The following is a 10,594-nucleotide window of genomic DNA, read 5'->3' as shown; positions in this document are numbered from 1 at the left end:
ATCATCTGGGTCTGATTGAAAACTAGAATCAGAAAATCCTTCTAGTTTCAACTCAGATCCTCCATAAACTAGAAAAATATCTTTAGTCCTTCTTAAGTACTTAAGAATATTTTTCACAGCTATCCAATGATTTTCTCCTGGATCAGCCTGGAATCTGCTTGTTATGCCTAAGGCATAAGCAACATCAGGCCTAGTACATAGCATAGCATACATAATTGATCCTACTGCCGAAGCATAGGGAATAGAATTCATTCTATTCCTCTCTTCAGATGTCTTAGGAGACATCTTCTTAGAGAGACGTATGCCATGACTCATAGGTAAGTAACCTCTTTTACTTCCTTCCATGCTGAATCTTTTCAGCACACGATCTATGTACTTAGATTGGGACAAGCCTAGCATCCTTTTAGATCTATCCCTATAGATCTTTATACCAAGTATATAGGATGCTTCTCCCAAGTCTTTCATGGAAAAGCTTTTTGATAGCCAAGTCTTGACCGATTGTAACATTGGAATATCATTTCCAATGATTAGTATGTCATCTACATACAATATTAAGAAGACAACGGCACTCCCACTAGTCTTCTTGTACATACATGGTTCATCCACATTTTTGATAAAACCAAACTCTTTGACTGTTGTATCAAAACGGATGTTCCAACTCCTCGATGCTTGCTTTAATCCATAAATGGATCTCTTAAGCTTGCATACTTGATTTGCTCTCCCACTTGAGACAAATCCTTCTGGCTGTGTCATGTAAACCTCTTCCTCAAGATAACCATTAAGGAAGGCGGTTTTGACATCCATCTGCCAAATTTCATAATCATAGTATGCAGCTATTGCAAGCAAAATCCGAATAGATTTAAGCATGGCAACTGGTGAAAAAGTTTCATCATAGTCAATTCCTTGCTTTTGCCTGAAACCTTTTGCCACCAATCTAGCCTTGTAGGTTTCTACTTGGCCATCTGCTCCAATCTTCTTCTTATAGACCCATTTACAACCTATAGGGTTTACACCTTCTGGTGCATCAACCAAAGTCCATACTTGGTTGGTATACATAGAGTCTATTTCGGATTTCATAGCTTCTAACCATTTGTTAGAGTCATTACTCATGATAGCTTCCGAATAGGTCAGAGGATCATTATTTTCGACGATGTGGGCTTCATCATTCTCAATGACAAACCCATATCTCTTAGGTGCATTTCGCACTCTATCTGACCTTTGGAGAGGAGATGTGTGTTGTGATTGTACTTCATCAATGGGTACATCTGGTTGAAGAATTTCTTGTGTTTCTATTTGTAGGTCTTGAACTTCATTAAGTTCAATTCTTCTTTCACTGCCCTTTTCTAAGATAAACTCTTTTTCTAAAAAAGTGGCATGCCTACTAACAAATACCTTTTGTTCAGTAGGATGATAGAAGAGATATCCAATACTTTCTTTGGAATAACCTATAAATGTATATTTATCTGATCTAGCACTTAGCTTATGTCCGAAATTTCTTTTGACATATGCTTGGCAGCCCCATATTTTAAAATATTTAAGATTGGGCTTTCTACCTCTCCATATCTCATATGGAGTACTAGATACAGATTTTGAAGGTATCCTGTTTAGCACATATGTAGCAGTTTCTAAGGCATAACCCCAGAAGGAAATAGGAAGATCTGTAAAGCACATCATGGACCTTACCATATCTAATAGAGTACGATTCCTCCGTTCAGCTACACCATTTAGTTGTGGCGTATACGGAGGTGTCCATTCAGAGAGAATACCCTTTTCTTTAAGATGATTTAAAAATTCACTAGAAAGGTATTCACCTCCTCGATCAGATCGAAGGATTTTAATACACTTTCCGGTTTGTTTTTCAACCATACTTTGATACTCTTTAAACTTATCAAAGGCTTCGTATTTATGTTTCATAAGATACACAAATCCGAACCTTGATAAATCATCAGTGAATGTGATGAAGTAAGAGTATCCACCTCTAGCTGGAATTGTCATAGGACCACATACATCTGTATGTATAAGTCCTAATAACTCACTTGCCCTTTCTCCATGTCCAGTGAATGGAGACTTGGTCATTTTTCCCATAAGACAAGATTCACAAGTTCCTAATGATTCATAATCATAAGGATCAAAGAACTCTTCTTTGTATAACTTGTTGATTCTTGATTCACTTATGTGACCAAGTCGGCAATGCCAAAGGAGGGTATTATTCACTTCCTCTCTCTTTCTTTTATTGCTTTTATTAATATGAAAGACATTGTCATTAAGTAATAAAACTAGAAGACCATTTTTCATAATGCCATTGCAAAGATGCTTATTAGAAAAATAAATAGAGCAACCATTGCCCTTTCCATTAATTTCAAAACCTTTCTTTAACAACAAAGGAATGGAAATTACATTTCTAATAATTTTGGGCATATAATAACAATCTTCTAATTGTAGGAGCTTTTTCGAAGGCAATTCCAAGTTGTAGGTTCCAACAGCTTCAGCCTGGATGGACTCTCCTCCAGCGCCATACAGCTCGAAGTCACCTTTCTTCAAAATTTTAATTTTCTGTAGTCCATGCAAAGATTTGCAAATGTGAAAACCACAGCCGGTATCCAATACCCATGAATTTGAATTTGAAGAACTTAATGACAAGTTGGCATGTAACATAAACATACCTTTTGATGCAACTCTTGCATCGGTCTTCATACTTGCAAGAAAACTCTTGCAATTCCTTTTCCAGTGGCCAGCTTTGCCGCAATGAAAAGGTACTTGATCCGAAGTTTTTCTTTTCTTTTTTCTTTTTGATGCTACTCTTGGGGTTCAATTGTTTCTTAGAACCCTTATTTTCCGATTTCCTCATAGAGGTGCTATTTATAAGAAGGAGTGGACCTTTATCCTTCTTAATATGCCCTTCAGCTGTTTTGAGCATATTTAACAGCTCAGGCAGAGAGGTGTTCAGCTTGTTCATGTGAAAGTTCACAACAAACTAAGAGAATGAATCAGGCAGTGATTGCAGGATCAAATCCTGACTGAGCTCACTATCCATAGCAAAACCTAATTGACTTAATCTGGTGATCAAGTCTATAACCATAAGAACATGGTTTTGCACTGGAGTTCCTTCATTCATTCTAGCACGGAACAACTGCTTAGATATCTCATACCTAGCAGTCCTGCTTTGTTCTCCATACTACTCTTTTAAATTGAGAAGTATGGATTGAGTATCCATGCCTTCATGTTGCCTCTATAATTCATTGTTCATAGAGGCAAGTATGATACATTTGACAGTCACACTGTCATTTTTCCACATCTTATGTGTGGCAACCTCCTCTTCTGTAGCATTATCCCCTAGATCTCCAAGATCAGGGGTTTCAAGTATATAGGAAATTTTCTCCTGAGTGAGTACTATCTTTAAATTCCTCAACCAGTCCACATAGTTTGGTCCGGTCAACTTGTTGGCATCTAAGATGCCTCTTAGTGAAAGTGAAGAAGCCATTTAATAATTCAACATATGCAAGAACAAAACTAATATAAGCAGACCAATCATGATGACATGTTTGCAACTAGATAAGGACTTTAATCTAATTTGTCTCCTACTATTTTTATCGAATATCATAGCCCTCTCCTATGATAAACGTAAAAATATAATTTTTCTTAGTAGGGTTGAGATCCTAATTCATCATAAAAAGCCTTGTGTTTACACAACAAACTCTTATGAGTTCAAAGGTAGGAAACTCTTTCCAATTGCATCTCATGCAATTCTCAACTTTATCTTGTCCTCTTAAAATACTTATTGCCTTGTGTTAGCACAACAAACAATAATATTTTAGTTAAGTCAAACCCTTCATTTCCATATAGTCATATTCGAATAATATTGCCCTTGTGGTTGCACAACAAGGCAATATATATTAAAATATGCCATAAGCATCTTAATGCACCAAGACAGTATAACATCAGTCCCCATTGCAAGTCTTGTGTTAGCACAACAAACTAGCATGGATCTTGACATAATAATATCGAGGCATGAAGGAAGGCTATCAATAGTGTTATATCAATATTAAGCTTATCCATAATAGGCAATCAAACAATTAGCCAGGTAAGCAGGTGGGAGGCTCCCCTTACTCAGAGAGTAAGGTCCTAATTAAGTAACCACCTTTAGTGCTTTCCTTAGACACCAATTAGATTAATTGTTCTAGAATGGGTTAGCTCAAAGTTTTTCAACACTATGACTTAATATAATTTTTATTGAGGGCTTACTAGTCTCTAGCACATTCTTTAATTGTAACATACATTTAACATGTCTAAAATAAACTATTATGCATCATGGCTATCTCATAGCATATATAAATCATAAGCAATTAATTAACATGCTTCAACATATTTTCATATGGAAAATTTCATATCATGATATTTTATTACATAACATATCATATATTAATCATATATTTCAGCATTTCTCTAAGCATATGACATTACTATCTCATAGTAAATTAATAATCATACATCATACATAATTATTTGATTGAACCAATTAAGGATGGCTCTGATACCACTGAAGGGGAGTCTCCACTCCTACATGGGTTCGGTCCTATTAAAAATAGGGTGACACCCATGTATACCTATCAGAGCACGCATCTCTATACGCCTCCGGACGGAGAGCCACGCTTCGTCACACGATCACGCGTGAGAGTTTCCGGAGATCGGTCACAACTCTTGGACCTTTGCTCTGATACCACTGAAGGAATTTTAGCATGTTATAATGCGCAGCGAAAGTTAGGAATTTTAAAAATTTCTTGATAAAGTTCCTTAACATAAAACCCTTATAAGCCAAGATCACCTTAATGGAAGCAATCAAATAATATAATATAAATGCAGAAATAGAAGAATACCTCTAACGCTAATCCAATATGCAGAATTTCCACTAGGTGCCCAAGTGTTCACCCTCCAACGTTGATCCACACGAAAACTTGATTTAAGTCTTAAGCTCCAAAGACTTTGATCCTTAATGCAGAATTCTTAAAGAACTCTAATGGCTTGCTTTCCTTTCTTTCTATTTTTCTTTAACCTTCTAAAATCACTTCTAATCCTTTTGTCCTAAAGAAGACCACCTTGTCTTGGCTTAGGACACACTAGAAGCAATGCTAGAAAGAAAGAAACTAATGTAAGAAAGAAAGAAGAGAGGAGTGGGGTGGAGTTGGAATGATGAAACCCATGGAGTGCTAGCCTATTTATAATAGGTGTAGGGATGCATCTCCAAGGGATGCATCCCATCCACACATCCTTTCATGAAAGGACATCATCTAAGGGCCATATCAAATAAGAGGAGGTGCAGATCAAGTGAAGAGGTGTATCAAATGATATGTCCTTTTATGTGGTGCCATATTTTGACCAAGTCAACATCACATGCTAATCACATGTCCATCACGCCTCATCTCTTGATCTTTCATGATGATGATCCAAGGGCTCCAATGCAAGGCGCCATTTACTTGACCCATTATGTCTTCATCCAATGGTGGGATTAAGATCCAATGGTCAATTATGATAGCCATCCTCTAACCCAATCCAATTGGGTTAAACCAACTCTCCATTATGTCTTCATCCAACGGTAGATCAAGATCTAACGGTCTAGATTGAATGATTTATTAAATCTAATCCAATTAGACTCAAACCAAGCAAATTAGGTGCCAACTCTTGGCTAACCCATATTAGAAGATGATCTAATCAAATTAGATCAATTAAGAATCAGATTTGAATCCAATTCGAATCAAGAGCTAAGGGTTTGCAACACCTGCTAGGATGTCTATCTTGCAAACATGATCTAATCCAATTAGACCCTTAATAAGTTTTCTTGTGTGTGACCCATTGGGTTCCATACTTAGCCAGCAATAGGTGTGAGTGCAAGTTGACCCAACTTGATTAGAACTCTTCTAATCGATTTAAGTCCAAACTGCGCGAACCCAAACTTAACAATTAGAATCCTTTCTAATTGGTGATCGAATTAAACTCTTTAATTCGATCAAACCTATAAGACAAGATTGACGTCTAGCAACGTGTCATGTCTATCCGAAAAATATGGAATTTGGTGAAAATACCAAAAATATCCTTCAGTGGCAAGTTACCGTGCAATTCAATCCTTTAATCAAACTGCATCCCGAATATGTATATGAGTATGAATATATGTCAAACTCAATTTTATATTCATATATTTCTCAATCTTCTAATGATAATTCGAATAATGAAATATTAGAAACTCTTTCTAATTTTCATTGTGCTTTGATCAAAGACTTTCTGAATTATCATATGATTAGAATAAATAGGATGCGATCTTCTCTTACTAGAAGTGATTAATTCCTTGTTGACCTACTCATAACCTTCGTACACATTCCACCATATCCAGAAGACCTCGTACATAACTTATTGTCATGAATGAGTGGAAACCAAAATATGGATTTATGTGCACAAGATACTATGGTGATCTCAGGTCAAAGGATCAGTTGCACAACTCCCACTAAGAGAATCATCTTTTGACATGTAAGTAAGACTTCATAAGATTTCTCTTTGTAGGTCAATTCAGTGAACTCATTTCTCTAATGAGCACCCACATCTTTGTATTAGTGTCTCCACACAAGTGATTGTGAGATCAATCACCCTCTGCATCGAGCATACATAAGATGTGCCTGTCTTTCCGGTAAACATTGATCTTCGACTCAATGTACCAATGACTGGGAATATTTAAGATTAGGATTTTAAGATTTTAGGTCTCACTAGTATGATCTCATCATAGCCTCAAAATCATTGTCTTAATCTAAGAGGTTCATCACAAATATAATCAACAGCATATGATGAAACACAGTGCCTTTATTTATATTAAATGTCATGTACATGATTTGAAAAATCAAAAGAAAATCCTTCACAATACATATTGCGATTGGCTTGTAGGGCATCTACTCTTTCAATCTCCCACTTGCACTAAAGCCAATCGCCCTTATATTTCATCCCCATACAATCGAGGTGGCGATCGAACTGCTGTTGTGGTAGAGCTTTAGTGAACGGGTCTGCTAAGTTGTTCTTTGTGTCTACTCTTTCACTCAGTAAATCCAGAGAACCATTTTCTTGAGTTGTTTTGAGGATCTTGATGTTTGGGTCGACTCATGCTTTCCTTGGGTCGACCCAACTCACTGTTCATCTGTGCCATTTTTGCAGAAGTGTGCCAAATGCTTTCTTGATGTGCCGGGGTCGACCCAATCATCCTTTGGGTCGACTCAATCCACACTTTGCTGCAACTCAAGGTTAGATCCATCTATATAAACAATAAAATGCATCTTTATCTTATTATACGAATTGTACTGAGAGTAACAGACTTATAAATGATGTATCAAGTTAATTTGCATTTCTAATTCGATATAGCCTCAATAGTTGTGTTAATCATCAAAATAACATTATCATCCTCAACTTGCACAATTGCTCCAGTGTCCCTACACTGTGGACTCAAGACTCGTTCATCAAAGAAAGCAATATGTGCACTAATCTCAGCGGATCAATCACCGTCCTCATGATGATCCGATTAGGAGCAATTCAGGAATTAATCATCAATGACACATGCCTCAAATTCTCAACTCTTGAGAATATGCGTCATCATCTTATTAGTTCCTTGGACGATTCATGGACGCATAAGAACATGAATGAAAAGAATGCCCAACTTAATTAGGTCAAGTACAAATTTATGTTCCAGAATAAAATAATGCATCAGCCAAATTGGCTTCTAGGGTATACTTCTAACAATAATAATGATCCTATTATACCTCTATACAGCTTTTGATCTACTGATTTATCTGATTCATCTTTGTCTAGTTTGCATGATGAGCTCATGGGAGTGCCAATTGACTTGTTTTCATCCATATCAAACTTCTTTAGCATTTCCTTGATGTATTTAGCTTGATTGATGAAAATTCCTTCCTTGCATTGTTTGATTTGAAGTCTGAGGAAGTAGTTCAATTCTTCCATCATGCTCATCTCAAATTCACTCTGTATTAATTCAGCAAACTCTTCGCAAAGACGATTGTTAGTAGCACCGAAAATAATATCATCTACATAAATCTGCACTACTAACATATTTTTATTTTTCTTTTTCAAAAATAGGGTTGTATCAACATTTTCTCTAGAAAATTCATGGTCTAATAGAAATTTGCTAAGTCTTTCATACCATGCTCTAGTGGCTTGTTTTACACCATAAAGAGCTTTATTTAGTTTATAAACATGATTGGGGTATTGATGATTCTCAAAACCAGGAGGTTATTCTACATAAACCTCCTCATTAATATACCCATTCAAGAAGGCATTTTTTACATCCATTTGAAATAATTTAAAATCTTTATAACATGCAAATGCTAGTAACAATCTAATTGCCTCAAGTCTAGCCACAGGAGCAAAAGTCTCATCAAAGTCTATACCTTCTTCTTGATTATAGCCCTTTGCTACTAGTCTAGAATTGTTCCTAACCACAACTCCATTTTCATCAAGTTTATTTTTGTATATCCATTTAGTTCCTATTATTGAATATTCAGTGGGTCTTTCAACTAAGTTTCATACTTTATTTCTTGTAAATTGGTTAAGTTCCTCTTGCATAGCATTTATCCAATTTACATCACTTTCAGCTTCTTCAATGTTTTTAGGTTCTAAATATGAAACAAATGCAAGATGATTATTTAAGTTCCTGAGAGAGGCTCTAGTTCTAATAGGTTGAGATGGATCATCTAAGATTAACTCTTTAGGGTGACCGTGAGCATACCTCCAAGCTTTTGTAAGCCCATGTTCGGCAATTACCTCTTGACTTGTTGAAGTTTCTTCAACTTGCTTGGGTTCATTCTCTTGTAGAGTCATGTGATCCATCTTTTCTTCAATTATTCCTGCATCATCATCAAATACTACTCTCTTGCTGGAGGAAGCATCATTAGACTCATCAAAAACAACATGAATGGATTCTTCAATAATAAGGGTTCTTTTGTTAAAGACTCTATAAGCCTTACTCGTGTAGAATATCTCAAAAAGATACCTTCATCAGATTTGGAATCAAATTTACCTAAGTTATCTTTGCCATTATTATGAATGAAACACCTACAGCCAAATACATGAAAGTAGTTTACTTTGGGCTTTCTATCTCTCCAAAGTTCGTAAGGTGTTTTCTTTATAATTGGTCTTAATAGAACTCTATTTATTATATGACATGATGTGTTAATGGCTTCTCCCCAAAAATACTTTGGGAGGTCACTTTCACACAACATGGTCCTAGCCATTTTCTCTTGGGTTCTATTCTTTCTTTCCACAACTCCATTTTATTGTGGTGTCCTAGGTGCAGAGAAATTATGAGTTATCCCCTTTTTACTACAAAATTCATCAAATAGATGATTTTCAAATTTTGTTCCATGATCACTCCTAATTGCTATAACTGAACTATTTTTTATATTTGTTACCTCCTTGTGGAATTTCTTAAAAACTGAAAATGCTTCATCCTTATGAGCTAAAAATATAACCCATGTGTATCTAGAAAAATCATCAACTATGACAAGTCCATACTTGTTTCCACCAAGGCTTGTGGTCCTAGTTGGTCCAAAAAGGTTCATGTAAAGTAGCTCAAGGGGTCTAGTTGTAGAGATACATAAACATTACCACGTCTTAGCCCTTTGAAAACTAAACTATTGTTAGTTGAGTTGGTTATGATGCACATAGATGGCTTAAATAATACATCAAAACCTTTATCACATAGTTGACTAATGCTAAGTAAATTGTGCTTAATATCATCTACAAACCGAATATTATCAATAAAGGTTGAAGGTGTGATTTGTATCTTACCAATACCCATGATGTGACCTTGGTTATCATCTCCAAAAGTCACCACACCTCCTTTCTTAGGTTCTAGGGTGAAGAATTGCTCCTTGTCACCCGTCATATGTCTTGAGCAGCCATTATCCAAGTACCAATAGTTTTTATTGAGCTTGGTTGCAAGACACTCCTACACAAGAAAATCATATAGTCTTAGGTATCCAAGTTTTCTTGGGTCCTTCAAGGTTCGCTTTGTTGGTTCCTTTTGGAACCCAAACCTTTTTAATTTTTTTTTTAGCTTTTATTTTTCTATGGTCACACACATTAGCTTTATGTCCTACTTTTCCACAAGAGAAATAAGTTACATTTTTAGTTTTACTTTCTCCGACTTTTACAAAAACGTTTTTAAGAAATTTTTGCTTATTCTTTGGCTTATACCCTAAACCAGCTCTATTAAACACAGCTCTTTGATTATTAAGAATCATTTCTAATTTTTCAGAGCTATAAGTGAACTTCTCAACAATAGGTTTATATTTTTCAAGTTCTTTTGTTAAGTTCAGTTTTTCTGTTTTTAGTAAGCTTAAGTCTTTTGTAAGGTTATCTTTTAGAGTTTGATTATTGTTTTTAAGTTCTAAAATTTCTTTAGTTAGTCTTTCTTTATCTTTAATTAGGGTACAGTTCTTTTGAGTTAGCAATTGGTTGCTTGTTTTAAGTTCTAAGTTCTTCTTAACAATGGAATCCTTTTTCATAATCAGATTGTCACTTTTATGACTGTAGGATTGATTAGTTA

The sequence above is a fragment of the Phoenix dactylifera genome, unplaced genomic scaffold (assembly GCF_009389715.1).
Source record: "Phoenix dactylifera cultivar Barhee BC4 unplaced genomic scaffold, palm_55x_up_171113_PBpolish2nd_filt_p 000590F, whole genome shotgun sequence".
Lineage (NCBI taxonomy): Eukaryota > Viridiplantae > Streptophyta > Magnoliopsida > Arecales > Arecaceae > Phoenix > Phoenix dactylifera.
This window is presented reverse-complemented; position numbering follows the sequence as displayed.